Here is a 14,405-nt window from a genome sequence, read left to right as displayed (position 1 = left end):
TACTGAGTCGTGAGCAAATCAACATGCAGCGCCAGGCAATATCACACTGTCAATCACTTCTCTGTAATGCAATCGGGAGAAATACTTGGTGTTCCTCCTTGCCTTGCTGACTTCTCTTATGTCTCAACAGTAAATAATACTAATCGTTCCAGGAAATTGTACTTGACAGGAATGCTACAGTACCGTTGCTTTTCAACATCACATTTCAAAATACTTCATATTGTGCTTCATATCTTCGAACTGCAGAACCAAAGCACTTCAGTTTGTTTCGTTGTTGAATCGATAGGTAATGGGCTCGATTCTCTCCATCTTTCATAATGATGGAAATATCATCAATGTGTGAGTGTCTTTCAATACTATCGATAGGCTACGGCCTATTTAAGTCAATAATCAAGATGCTTGTCATGACTCAAATGTATTGTTCTGAAAATGGGTGCTAAGGGGCTGCAATGTTGTTTCTCCTGAATAGGTAGCCAGGGGAATGCTGCAATCAGGCTGGAAGTGGTTCCTGTTTCAAGGAACATAATGGAGGGAAAATACATTTGTCCCGCTACGGTCTGTGTCACTGCTAGGCCTGTGTCATGGTCTGAGCCACCATTTTCTCTTCATGAGCAGTCTCAAATGTGTTGTCATTTCAGAGACACTTAACATTTTCTCAGACAAATGGCTGATGTCTGAACAATGGGCTATGGAAATATCTGTGAGTTTCTTGAGTCGTGGCATTGAATATGGAAATAAATGCTGAGTTTGTTACATTGATGCTGTGATTTTACATAATATTAAATGGTACTTGGTTGAAAAGCCTTTAATAACTGTACCATCTAGATAGGCCATCATTGTGATGGAGCTGACAGGAAAATTATGTTTAACCATTGTCCTGACTTGAACGCAACTATGCCAACAACATGCGTACAGTAGGCTCATTATTTAATGAAATAAAACCGATATACATTTTAAATATATCACCTTGGTAATATTAATGAGAAGGCTAGTAAACCAAGTATTTCGCTAGACCCACTAACATCTGCTAAACTGTGTACGTGACCATTAAACTTCAATTTGATTTGAGATTGACTAGTGACTTTTGAATCGGCAACGTCTTTGCTACAGCGAGGTTCATTCTTGTGGTCAACCTAGAAGGCATCAGTCATACAACACTATTGCACTTCTAGGAACCATGGTCACCCAATACATACAGTACAGAGACATCATCCAGCTTCTACCCTCTCCTCCACCATCCACCCCCTCCTCCCTCCCTGGCCTGAAGTTCTTCCAACCTGCCTGCAGAGGGTACTCTGTGACTGCTGTTGGAACCAGAGCCCCCCTCATTGCCTCCTGTTGCCCTACAAGTACCCATGCACACGCACGCACACACACTGTATAAACTATGCGCTAGTATATCTGATAGGAGGCTGTGGTAGCTAGCGTACAGGCGTCAGATGTGGACATCCTTAGAGACTTTGGTGATGCTGCTGGAAGCCTGGTCCCTGACAGGTGTGTCCGATAGGAGAGAGTAACAGAGCACCAGGTTGGAACCAACACACTTAACAGTTTGCCTGGATTCAAACTAATGGGATTTGATGTAAACTGGCTTGTCAGCACATACACACACTGATCCTCTTTTCCACGGGGCTAGGGGGTTTGGGGAGTTATCTAGCATGTTGGTGTTTCTTCTGATGTGGGTTTTGGTGTGTGTGTTGTGGAAATGGCTGCCTATGGAATATTATGTGGAAGCGGTGCTTGTTAAATAATGGATGTGAGAAGCAGCTGGAAAGCAATTGATTTATCCCCACAGGTTTCTTGGGATTTTTATACGATTGGCTAAATGTCATTACACCGTAGGTGGGGGGGGTGATGAACTGTAATATTCTATGATGTCTATGAGCGTGTCTCTCATGCCGTTGGCCTATAAACCTGGAACACAGTGTCAGATTGTGAAAATAGCCCCTCCCATCATCTCACACTCATACACTCCTACACGTGTTGTAGCGTGTTCAAGAGAACATGTAGTTAGATTAACTGCTGTTGTGGCAGTACTTGCTATGGCCTGGCCCGGTCCTCTCTGACTCCTCCTCACTACTGACGGCCTGGCTCGGTCCTCTCCGTCTCCTCCTCACTACTGACGGCCTGGCTCGGTCCTCTCCGTCTCCTCCTCACTACTGACGGCCTGGCTCGGTGCTCTCCTTCTCCTCCTCACTACTGACGGCCTGGCTCGGTGCTCTCCGTCTCCTCCTCACTACTGACGGCCTGGCTCGGTCCTCTCTGTCTCCTCCTCACTACTGACGGCCTGGCTCGGTCTTCTCCGTCTCCTGTCCACTAATCCTCTTCTAGATCCATCCACATGCATCCTACTGTCACCCAATATTAACCTACAATGAATAATTCAATTCTCCAAAATGTATAATCTCACATGAACAAACATGTCCCCGAATCTCACCAACAAACACTGTAGTGGATACACCTTGAAGGTCAAGCACCCATTTATAATTGATTGCGCCTGGGCTTTTTGATCATGTTTCCATGGCGAGAGATCGAGCTTAGGCCACCATTAATGTTCACCCAACCTTGTCTTCATGCCACTGTTCTAGTTGTTTGTTTGTTTTCTCTTTTCTCGGGCCTGCGTGTTGGATCTCGTATTCAGATGAAACCTTTTTGGTGGAAAAGCTCTGTAGGATAGTTGTCAATTACCTCCTTGTTCCGCCGCAGTTGTTGTCTTCATTAGGCATGCCGGGTGTGTTCCGGGAGACCTACTCGGGAGGTTGCCTTCACTTGTGTCGGCGCCGAGGCCCTCACCTGGGGAAATCTAAAGGAACGCTCCCTCCGTCTGATCCAGCGGATTTAGCAGGAAATCTTCATTAAAAATGGCTATTAATGCCTAATGCAACCAATGAGCAGAGAGAGGGGATTGGCATGCTAGAGCAGGGACAGCTTGAGTTATAATTATAGGCGCGCCTAAATATAATCTTATATTTAATATATTATAAAGGATAAATGGAGTAAGGAAAACAATGTACACCGAACAAAAATATAAACTCAACATGTAAAGTGTTGGTCCCATGTTTCATGAACTGAAATGAAAGATCCCAGAAATTTGCCATAAACACAAAAAGCTTATTTCTATCAAATTTGTAGAACACACCTTTGTTTAAATCCCTCTAGTTAGTGTGCGTCTCAGCTTTGCTAAGATTAATCCATCCACCTGACAGGTGAGGCATATCATGAAGCTGATTTTAACAGCATGATCAATCTGTAAATAGTTGGAAAAATGACTTGTCATGCCCAAAGTAGATGTCCTAACCGAACTTGCCAAAACTTTAGTTTGTTAACAAGAGATTTGTTGGAGTGGTTGAAAACAAGTTTTAATGACTCCAACCTAAGTGTATGTAAACTTCCGACTTCAACTGTAGATTAGGTCCTAATTTATTTATTTCAATTTTAAGTTTGTACATTTTTTTTTTTATTGTTGCATGTTGCATTTATATTTTTGTTCAGTATAAATATGGTCCCTTCAGAATGTATTCATACCTCCTTTACTTTTCCACATTTTGTGTGTTATAGCCTGAATTCAAAATGGATAAAAAAAATAATCTCATCCATCTACACACACTACCCCATAATGACAAAGTGAAAACATGTTTTAGATTTTTTTTTTACAAATTCATTGAAAATGAAATATCTAATGTACGTATTCACAACCCTGAGTCAATATGTTAGAATCGCCTTTCGCAGTGATTACAGTTGTGAATCTTTCTGGGTAACACTCTAAGAGCTTTGCACACCTGAGTTGTACAATAGTTGTACAATATTTGCACATTATTCATTTTAACATTCTTCAAGCTCTGTCAAGTTGGTTGTTGATCATTGCTAGGTCATATTCAAGTTTTGCTGTAGATTTTCAAGCAGATTTAAGCCAAAACTGTACCTAGGCCATTCAAGAACATTTCATGTTGTCTTAGTAAGCAACTCCAGTATATATTTGGCCTTGTGTTTTAGGTTATGGTCCTGCTGAAAGTTGAATTTGTATCCCAGTGTCTGTTGGAAAGCAGACTGAACCAGGTTTTCCTCTAGGATTTGACCTTTGCTTAGCTTTATTCCATTTATTTTTTATCCTAAATAACTCCTTAGTCCTTGCCGATGACAAGCATACCCATAATATTATGCGGCCACCACAATGCTTTCAAATATGAATAGTGGTAGTCAGTGATGTTGTATTTGCCCCAAACATAACGTTTTGAATTAAATTAAATAAAAATGGCACATTTTTTGCAGTTTTACTTTAGTGCCTTATTGCAAACAGGATGCATGTTTTGGGATATTGTTATTCTGTACATGCTTCATTCTTTTCACTCTGTTATTTAGCTTAGTATTTTTGTATTGTGGATTAACTACAATGTTGTTGATCCATCCTCAGTTTTCTCCTATCACAGCCATTAAACTCCATAATTGTTTTAAAGTCCCTATTAGCCTCATGGTTTAATCCCTGAGCTGTTTCCTTCCTCTTGTGCAACTGTGTTAAGAAGGACACCTGTATCTTTTCAGTGACTGAGTGTATTGATTCACCATCCATAGTGTAATTAATAACTTCACCATGCTCAAAGGGATATTCAATGTCTGCTTTTTGTAGTTTTACCATCTACATCTTTTTGGTTGAATCTGTGTTTGAAATTCATTGCTAAACGGAGGGACCTTAGAGATAATTGTAGGTTTGGGGTACAGAGATGAGGTAGTCATTCAAAAATCATGTTAAACACTATTATTGCACACAGAGTGAGTCCATGCAACTTATTATGTGACTTAAGAGCCTTTTTACTCCTGAACTTATTTAGGTTTGCCGTAACAAAACGGGTTGAATACGTAATGACTCAAGACATTTCAGTTTTTCATTTTTTATTAATTTGTAAAAATTCGAAAAACATAATTCCACTTTAACATTATGGGGTATTGCACATAGGCCAGTAACACAAGACGTCAAGGCTGTAACACAACAAAATGTGGAAAAAGTCAAGCTGTGTGAATACTTTCTGAAGGCACTGTATATGACATAACGATTGAGATCAATAATCATGATTGTGGCCCAAGTGCCTCAGAATGGCATTGGATTGGTACAGGGCCAATCCTCCATTTTCAAACGGACAAATACCAGATACACACCAGACAGACCCTTTGCTGAAGATCCAGATTCTAGCACTTACCTTACTATGTAATAATTCATTCTGCTTCCTCCTCCGTCAATGCAATTTTATAGTCATTATAGTCCAAATGTGGGCTGGCTGATCAACACAGTGCCAAGTTACTTTTCAATGTCTTCCCGAAAACCTCAAGTCGCCATCCAAAAGTAAAAAGTACCAGGGGTGCGGATTGCACACGAAGCATCCAGGTTAATACAGCAACAACACCTGATTATTGCTTGTTTGTGCAACCTGTGCCAAGCAAAAGATTAAAAACATGCTTGCTAACTCCGTTATCTATTTTATCAAATGTTTCTGGCTATTTATTTTTTACCAAGCAAGATAAATACATGTTACATCAGCACTGAGTGAATGAACATCAACAAACCCTTGCTGTCATCGCTAGAGTGTCAAGTTGACGTAGCCTAAGGGTGAGCATCACCGCCCTGGGATTTGAAGGTCCTGGGTTCGCCCATCGGTGGGGATATTTTGACTATTCTCTTCGGCGTATTGTTTCTGGCACCCCTTCCCTTTCCCGACACACCCACACACCGGAGCGCACATGCACAATGTGTGCTTATTTTCATTCAGAAAGTTTTTCTTAAGAGTGTTTGGGTTCATTGGGCATCGTTGACTGGCAAGGGACAAGGAGTGATGTGTACTAGTGCGCACATCTTGCTACCACGGAGGAGGAGTGGAGAGACCAGCGCTCAAACTGTAAAGTAAGACGTTGTTGCCCTGATAAATGAACACTAACTACATTATTTATTCTGCCATTTGTCATTGTTGTGTACTTTTACTATACTTTTATTGCTGTGTAATGCTATATTATAATGTCATATAATCACCTCCCGTTGTAAAATCCATTGAAATTTAAAACAAAAACAATGTTCTGAGTGAGAAGAAGGCATGGGTCTGAAGCCGAATAAGAAAGGAAATTCCCATGAGCACCACAATGCATACTTCACCAGTGAAGTGACTTCCTCGCCTTTTTCTATCCACTGTTCCACTTTTGGATCTTGTTTTATTGAAGGTTATCAGCCTCACTTTCCCTCATGATATCCAAGAGGCTTCAAGAGCTTTACACCTCAGTTCCGTGTGTCCTTTAGTGTAATTCATAGAACGGGGCAATTGTATGCGTTTACAATGCGATAAACCTCATTATGTCTGCCCACTAACCAGTTTCGCATTATCGGGAAATGGTTTACGGCAGTGCGTCGGTCCATTGGTAGATGGGTAAATGTGATGCTTGTTTTACCCTGACAGAGTTTAATGTTACTCCAATGCATTCTGAATGGGTAGGAATTCCTCGACCGGGTGCTTTTGTATTCAGGGGATTAAAGCCGAGGGAATTTGCATCTGCAGGGGGACATCAGTTCTGTCACTGGTGCATGGCAAACATACGTACCTTTTCGCATGTTAATCGCAGAGCCTTGATCCAACCGATGGACGTATCGTACAGTACGAAAGACAGGGTGATCAGAGCTTCTAACAATATGCATAAGGAATATGACAATTTCACAACTACAGTATTTATGGATATGGATGAAAAATCATTTGGATCTATGGTGGTTATGAAGTAATTAAAAGTGTTGCGAACTGTTGCATAAGCATGGATGAGACACAGCTCAGAGAACAGAAACATGAACCATGTGTGTGTGCTTGACACATGTTGAGCCCTGATAAATCGATTGGGTATTGGCAGGCGGTAAAGTTGTGGATTCTATAGGAGGGTCAAAGAATCTGATGACCTTTGATGTAGTCCAGCCCTCCATCTTTCCTATCAGGTATCAGTAACTCAGCCCTTCTCCTCTTTTTGTCTGTGCCGTGCTTTCTTCTCTCCTTTGCCCAATACAGCCCACTCCAAACAGAGATTACATTGTGACATTCCCGCAAGGTGTGTGCAGATGCGGTCACGGTCAAGTCATCGCCACTTTTCCCTTGAAACCTAATCTCTAGTGTGGCCTTATTCACCTGTGATAGTTAGATGGTGGAAGAGGGGGTTGTTGAGACAGTGGCTGTCACCAACCACAGCGATGCTATCCATTCAGGTGATCCTTTTTGCTGTCTGGTTATTAAGTCTGATTATGAGATTTCACAATGCCTGGAATAGTGTGCAACATCTTAGGAAAGACATTAATATGATATTCTGAGATGCGCAACACGACTGCAAAAAAAGACAACCTATATGTGTGTTAAATGACTTAGTACTCTGGTTCAATTGTGAGGGCAAGACCACAATGCTCCTCAGCCTCTGATTGGATTTCATTAGAACCCCTTCCTATCATCCCTGCTAACGCTAGGCTAACGCTAGCTGCTAAGTGGCAGAGCTCCAGACAGGGCAGGAGAAGGAGGCTGTCGCCGGGTGCCCATTTTAATATTTGTGGTTATTGATTGAGGACCTGTAATGCAATTCCACCATCCGTTTTCCTCTTTGCAAATATTGGGGGTAAAAGGTGACTTTCGCCGATTGTAAATCCTTTTCCTGTTTTCTTATCCAAACCTCTCTCTCAGCCATTGGTTGGCTGCCCACAGCAGTAAAGTCCTCAGTCTGATAGCATTTTATAGTTGGCATCGGGCACTGCACAAGCTCTTTCATTTCACTTTTACCCTTGACAGTCTTTTTTTCGGTCGACCTGGAAACTGCCTATACGGAAAATACATAAAATCCTGTCCCTATCACGGAGCAAACTTAGAGACTAAATGTTTCCATTTCTAACCAAAGGATACATCTTTAAACTTGGCTGGTAGTGGGCAGAACTTTGAGTGATCTTTGGCCGCTCATCACTCTCTTTGGAGCATCGTTTCACATCTCACACCCTCTGAGTCAGCTATGCTGGTGGTACCAGACAGAGTTTATGGTCCGCTAGTTTATGGTCCGCTAACCCCCCCCCCCCCCCCCCCCCCCCCCCCCCCCCCCACACACACAAAATGGTAGAGGAAACTAAACAGTGTGTTGAAGAACATCAGGGTCCTGTATAAGTGACACCACAGGAGAAGACCCTCACTTTGACACTTGTGGGTCTGTATAAAAACCTGGTCGCAGTAAATAATTAATGTCAACTTCAATATTGTAGGAATAGTCAAATGTGTAGGTCAAAATGTATGTCTGTGTGCACGTGTGTGTGATAAAGGATGTTGATGTGTGTGTTTGCATGGGAAGCTGGGTGTGTCAGGTGAAGTCGGGGTTCCCCAACTGGCGGCAAGTGGGCTAAATGCCGACAAGTTTCCCCCTCCCAAAAAACAATTTTATAGTTGGTTGGACATAAAATACTGTAATGATCACCAGCAAATCAGCTCCAAGTGATTTTAATTTAGGAAAACTGTTCCAAAGTGTTCCCACACATAATAGAGAGATATATGTGATCGTATACAAATGTAAGCAAGTTTTCAGATGTTATAGTCAAATACTATATATGTTTGGGCTTCTCGCGGTCAATTTGCAGTTGACACATTTAGTTTTCAATTTGCAGTTGACACATTTAGTTTTCTGTTCCGGCCCTCTGACCACCCATCATCCCGTGGCTGAAGGCTGAATCTAGTTGATGATGCTCACCTGCTGCTGAAGTCCTCCAGCATCTGTGCAACTCTGTCTTTATTACAGTAGGGCTGCTGTCATGCATTTAGAGTATGCAGCCGTGCTTATGTATAGGTATGGGAGAGACAGCGGCGTGTATATAGTGTAGAAACAACAGAGGGAGCTTGATAGAATGTTACGGTCTTTAGCATATCATATACACAACACATGCCGACCCACATCGACTTCGATTGGTTTACAAAGACACATCCCATGTCTATTCCTTTCCTCTCTACACACACACACACACACACACACACACACACACTGCTCAGTGTGCCACAGAAGGAGGCTGGCTTTAAATGAACTACCTTAAAGCAGCACTGTGTTTATCCACAGGACAGAAAATCACACACAGGAGGAAGCCGTGCCTGCCTCCACTTTGAAGCAGCCAGTGGCAGAGCTGCCTTGTGCATTACTAAATCCCATTCTCACAGATACTTTACCACCTCCATCTGACAGCACACAGGCTGAGGGAGAGGGAGAGAGCACACACACAAGCACACACTCTGAGACATGTATGAGCTGTTTACAGAGATGAGCATTGGTCATACACACGTCCATACAAGCACACATACACACATACACGGTTTGATTGAGAAGAAGCTGAAGATGTGTGGCTGAACAGATGGATGGATGACTGAATGGATGGGTGGATGAGGGAAGCAGCCCCAAAGCGCACATTGAGCTCCTGTCAGGAGCGTGTTTGAATTCCTGCCGTCTACAGGCCTTTTCATATCCTGTAGCGTTTGTTATGCACAGGCCCAGTTGAAAATGTACTATTCACAGAAAATAACAACATAGCCAGTCCAATGTGATCTGTTTTTATGTTTAAAGATGTTAATGGATGCAGCCTGTAGACTTTTAAAATGTAACATTTTGGGGAATATTCTTCTAAGTTGTTTGTGTGTCTTACTACAGTATCATCACTTCTTTGTTTGTAAACTGTCTCTGTGTAGTTGAACTCCTCTTGATCCTTGTTCCAGAAGTTGGACTCATTACCATTTTGCCAGGCGATGCAGCAGTCCCACAGTACCAAACCTTTAGGCTTTGATGTTTCTAACGCTCCTCCTCTTCCGAGTTCTCTGACCCCTCTCGTCGGAGGAGCCAGCATTTGAATAAACGAAGTAAAGGAGGAGTGCCATACCCCCAATTGCATCCTGCTATTCCGGCAATAACTTGTAGAGTTTTTTTTCACTAGCTAATTCCTCTGTGACATGTCGGCATCAACAGAGAGGTGGAAGGAGGGAGAGACGACACATTACCAAGCCCTTCTCCAAGGCCTAGTAGTTCAGTGCAGAGGTTAACTGGTTGGTTGCTCAGCGCCAGTTGGCATGGCTACCGTCTCCCAGGGTACATACCTCGCAAGCACCTGGTTACCGCCGGCAACTTCCATTCAAGACGGCCAATGGCGGTGCCCTACTGCACCTCGCCCATTGACGGACATCTGACTGCACCGTAGGCTCCACTCCCACCCAACTGTTGAGACGAGAGTCAAAACTGAAGTCTCTGATCTCAAATGATAAATCACTTAAGGCTTGTTCACACTGGCAGTTTGAAGTGACTCAAATACAATTTTTTTGCATATCCGATTCAAATCTGTTATTTTTCCTGCAGTCTGAACTGAACAAAAAGCACATTGAATCGGATATTTCAAGCCACATTTCATACCACCGTCGTAGGTGGTTTGAAATCAGATGCAAATCTGATTCCTGGCCATGCAACTTGTCTGAACGGTCAAATCTGATTCCTGGCCATGCAACTTGTCTGAACGGTCAAATCTGATTCCTGGCCATGCAACTTGTCTGAACGGTCAAATCTGATTCCTGGCCATGCAACTTGTCTGAACGGTCAAATCTGATTCCTGGCCATGCAACTTGTCTGAACGGTCAAATCTGATTCCTGGCCATGCAACTTGTCTGAACGGTCAAATCTGATTCCTGGCCATGCAACTTGTCTGAACGGTCAAATCTGATTCCTGGCCATGCAACTTGTCTGAACGGTCAAATCTGATTCCTGGCCATGCAACTTGTCTGAACGGTCAAATCTGATTCCTGGCCATGCAACTTGTCTGAACGGTCAAATCTGATTCCTGGCCATGCAACTTGTCTGAACGGTCAAATCTGATTCCTGGCCATGCAACTTGTCTGAACGGTCAAATCTGATTCCTGGCCATGCAACTTGTCTGAACGGTCAAATCTGATTCCTGGCCATGCAACTTGTCTGAACGGTCAAATCTGATTCCTGGCCATGCAACTTGTCTGAACGGTCAAATCTGATTCCTGGCCATGCAACTTGTCTGAACGGTCAAATCTGATTCCTGGCCATGCAACTTGTCTGAACGGTCAAATCTGATTCCTGGCCATGCAACTTGTCTGAACGGTCAAATCTGATTCCTGGCCATGCAACTTGTCTGAACGGTCAAATCTGATTCCTGGCCATGCAACTTGTCTGAACGGTCAAATCTGATTCCTGGCCATGCAACTTGTCTGAACGGTCAAATCTGATTCCTGGCCATGCAACTTGTCTGAACGGTCAAATCTGATTCCTGGCCATGCAACTTGTCTGAACGGTCAAATCTGATTCCTGGCCATGCAACTTGTCTGAACGGTCAAATCTGATTCCTGGCCATGCAACTTGTCTGAACGGTCAAATCTGATTCCTGGCCATGCAACTTGTCTGAACGGTCAAATCTGATTCCTGGCCATGCAACTTGTCTGAACGGTCAAATCTGATTCCTGGCCATGCAACTTGTCTGAACGGTCAAATCTGATTCCTGGCCATGCAACTTGTCTGAACGGTCAAATCTGATTCCTGGCCATGCAACTTGTCTGAACGGTCAAATCTGATTCCTGGCCATGCAACTTGTCTGAACGGTCAAATCTGATTCCTGGCCATGCAACTTGTCTGAACGGTCAAATCTGATTCCTGGCCATGCAACTTGTCTGAACGGTCAAATCTGATTCCTGGCCATGCAACTTGTCTGAACGGTCAAATCTGATTCCTGGCCATGCAACTTGTCTGAACGGTCAAATCTGATTCCTGGCCATGCAACTTGTCTGAACGGTCAAATCTGATTCCTGGCCATGCAACTTGTCTGAACGGTCAAATCTGATTCCTGGCCATGCAACTTGTCTGAACGGTCAAATCTGATTCCTGGCCATGCAACTTGTCTGAACGGTCAAATCTGATTCCTGGCCATGCAACTTGTCTGAACGGTCAAATCTGATTCCTGGCCATGCAACTTGTCTGAACGGTCAAATCTGATTCCTGGCCATGCAACTTGTCTGAACGGTCAAATCTGATTCCTGGCCATGCAACTTGTCTGAACGGTCAAATCTGATTCCTGGCCATGCAACTTGTCTGAACGGTCAAATCTGATTTATTTGCCCTGACTGTTCTTTGGCATATCTTGTTGCTTGCTTGCTACTCTGTTTGACAAGAACATGTGGTAGCTAATGTGCTAGAAAGCTAAACAGCTACCTAGCTAGCCAGTTGACTTCTGGGGCTTGCCAAAAAGGAGTCATTTTGTTCATCTTTGAGGCTTTTAAACCTTTCTTACACTATAACTTTGAACATTCAAAGAAACTAGGAAACGTTCATGGCAGGCATTGTTTTCACCTTAGCTTGCTACATAACATCTGAGTGATAGGATGCACGAGCACCACCACCGATCCGCCTACACCACTGCACAAACCCCCGTCAGTACTACTGTATGACAATTGGCATGGCCATGTTAACAAGTGACTGCTATCTGAACATACACACTTCAGATTTGGTCACTTGTAACTTGCAGTTTGGACAGTCAAAACTGATAAGAGCATTAAAGCCTGCCGTGTGAACAAGGCTACAAGCATCTTTAAAAATGCTGTGAATTATATTAAAGGGTAACAGTGGTCTAATGACACTCCCCAGCTCTTCCCCTAATAAGTGAGTTGTTTCTGCACACCTAATGCCTGCATGGCGGCCCACTGCGCAGACTGGGGCTCCGTCAGTTGATGAATGTCTCTATCTGCAGGCATTAGGTGTTCTATTTTTCATAACGTGGCCTTGTCGACCGCGGCGACGAGAACTAGCCCTCACGCGCACACTCGCGCATGGCCCCCATGATCCTGGGAGAGGCTGACTAATCCCGGGCCTGTGTCTGGGGGCGAGAGCGTGGAGAACAGGCACTGCTCACCCAGCCGAAAGGTCACACCTGTCAGCGGTACCGAAAAAAAGAGGGCAGAGAAGGGAGATGGAGGAGGAGAAGGGAGGGATGTGCTACTGGCTGCTGATGCCTGGAGAGCCTCAGTGTCTCAGAACACACATAGAAAGACATGCACTCAGACAGACACACAAGGATGCACAGCATATATACACAAGACAAAGATAGCATACAAACATGTGTACAGACATGTGCACAGACACACGGCAGTATTTCACCAAGGATTTTTTTTAGAGCTGCGGTGGCAGAGATAGCCCCCCCCCCCCCCCGGATAATTATTTTGATAAAAGACGTAAGAGAAGGTCACTTCTGGTGACTTTTTAAAGGACATTCTATTCCAAAATGCATGAGCATTAAATTATGTTCTCTTCCTTTGAAACTCATCTGAAAATCCAGGACAGTTTCAGTTGATCATAACCCAAAAAGTAATTTAGCTAATATACAGTAATGTTACCCTAGCTAACATTTTTGCCCCATTTTAGGGGACCAAAAATATTGGGACAAATTCACTTATGTGTATTAAAGTAGTAAAAAGTTAAGTATTTGGTCCCATATTCATAGCATACAATGACTATATCAAGCTTGTGCATTTTCTCTTTGTTTTGGTTGTTTCAGATTATTTTGTTCCCAATAGAAATGAATGGTAAATAATAGATTGTGTCATTTTGGTGTCACTTTTATTGTAAATAAGAATAGAATATGTTTCTAAACACTTCTACATTAATATGGATGCTACTGTGATTATGGATAATCCTGAATGAATTGTGAATAATGATGAGTGAGAAAGTCGCACCAATACAGTACCAGTCAAGTTTGGACACACCTACTCAAGTTAAATCAGGGTCCATATAATTCTGATCAAAATTGAACAATGTCAGTCTTTCAAATGAACATTAATAGTAGTTTATTTTCAAATAAAATCTAACTCACTCAAATCTTCTGACATAAGAACAGTCCCAAAATAAATGGTCAAGAGACTCTGGGTCACAACCACAAAATACACAATACACGTTGGACTTGGTCTTTTACAAAATAGGGCTATCTTCTGTATACCACCCCTACCTTGTCACAAAACAACTATTTAACTTTTAACAAAGCACACCTGTTAATTGAAATGCATTCCAGGTTACTACCTCATGAAGCTGGTTGAGAGAATGCCAAGATTGTGCAAAGCTGTCATCAAGGCAAAGGGTGGCTACTTTGAACAATCTCATATAAAATACATTTTGATTTGTTTAACACTTTTTCTGGTTACTACATGATTCCATATGTGATATTTCATAGTTTTGATGTCTTTACTATTATTCTACAATGTAGAAATTAGTAATATAAAGAAAACCCTTGAATGAGTAGGTGTGTCCAAACTTTTGACTGGTACTGTATAATACCCAAGACATGCTAACCTCACCTTTACAATAACAGGGGAGTTTAGACATTTTTGGTGTGATATTTA

General features: G+C 42.7%; 1 protein-coding gene across 1 annotated transcript in view; it reads left to right on the top strand.

Annotated features, from left to right (window-relative positions):
* LOC139366406 (diaphanous-related formin 2) overlaps positions 1-14,405 on the top strand; it is a 691,096-nt gene that overhangs the window by 125,566 nt on the left and 551,125 nt on the right. The window lies entirely within an intron of this gene.

This window comes from Oncorhynchus clarkii, chromosome 14, assembly GCF_045791955.1.
Source record: "Oncorhynchus clarkii lewisi isolate Uvic-CL-2024 chromosome 14, UVic_Ocla_1.0, whole genome shotgun sequence".
NCBI lineage: Eukaryota > Metazoa > Chordata > Actinopteri > Salmoniformes > Salmonidae > Oncorhynchus > Oncorhynchus clarkii.
This window is presented reverse-complemented; position numbering and strand designations above follow the sequence as displayed.